The following is a 1,391-nucleotide window of genomic DNA, read 5'->3' on the forward strand; positions in this document are numbered from 1 at the left end:
TTAATTCTTATTTGTATCCATCAACTTGAGGTTAAATTGGTCTCATTGCATCATTTCGCTCAGAGTCGCCCATCTATGACATTGAGGGCCTGCTGTACATATACACACCTGCAGTAAAACACCACGTAAAAGGACAACGAGGAACATGACAGTGAGTGTGGCAGATCCCTCTGGGGGATCGAGGGGACGGATGGGATGGTGAGGAACACACAGATAGTTGTGACCGTATTGGTAAGGTTCCCGACTTCGTGTTGGCTAATGGGTTCATTCTAGATCTTTGGTTGCACTTAACTTACATAATGGGGGAGAGAGGAACAAAGGGAGAGAAAGCGATCAAGTTCAAGACCCACCTAAAGGCCGGTAGATGTCACTATTGGGGCAGAAACACATCTGTAACACTCCCCCCAACTTCTGTTTCACGAAAACACTGTCCCCGCCCTCCAAGGCAAGCCCTGCTCCTGCCGGTACCTCAGCCCCTGCCGAGACCTCCCGTTACAGCACCCCCCACACACGCTGGAAGATCAGCCCTCGAGCTCTCCACAGGCCGTAATGCCACTGACCACGCCCTGCTCACTGCCTGACATCTCTGCAGCCACCTTTTCCACAGGAGATGCTCCCTCGCTAATGTCATTTGCACTGTCCCCACAGTATGGCCAGGATCTGCAGCACTGGCTCCACCTCCGCCCACAGACTGACTTTATTTTGTGCCCCGCCCCCAGACACAACAGAGCCCAAGGGCACTCACTGCCCCTCCCCCAGCTCCCCTCCTCTGTTAACTGTCCTCTCCCAGGAGCCATTTTGGGCCATTTCTTACTAATCTGCCCAGCAAGCAACAGAACGTAGTGGTTGTAACTGAGAGGCTCTCCCTGCAACCACTCCCCCTGGGACTGAGGTCTCTACCTACAGGTCCTCTCGGCCCCCAGCTGCCGCATCGTTGTAAACACAGATCAGATAATCTCATATCTGCTCAAAATCTTTTCACTACCCACTGCCTACAAGGGTGGTTCTTGAAATCTGCTGCCATTAACATAACCCAAAAAGCGGAATTCCTGGTGCTCAGGTCCCATCTCGAAATAACTATGTCAGAATTTTGAGGGATGGGACCGTTATATCGGTCATTTTTCAAACATCCTAGTCTCGTTCCTTGCGTCTTTGCCACAAAGTATTCTATTAAAGGAACCCTCAGAACCCCATCACCAGGGTCCTCATGCCCAGAAGGCCCGTTTCCTCTCTCCCTTGTGTCAAACCCACTCACTATCTCCTTCCAGGTCGGATGAAGCAGGGAGATGCAAACATCGCTCCTGCTGCAGTAACTCGGAAAAATGGGTGGCTGTCCACATCCTGCTTTAGAAGTCATCAGGGAGCTCTGCGGACTCAGACGATGGAAAATC

The sequence above is a fragment of the Pteropus vampyrus genome, unplaced genomic scaffold, assembly GCF_000151845.1.
Source record: "Pteropus vampyrus isolate Shadow unplaced genomic scaffold, Pvam_2.0 Scaffold295, whole genome shotgun sequence".
NCBI classification, from domain to species: domain Eukaryota; kingdom Metazoa; phylum Chordata; class Mammalia; order Chiroptera; family Pteropodidae; genus Pteropus; species Pteropus vampyrus.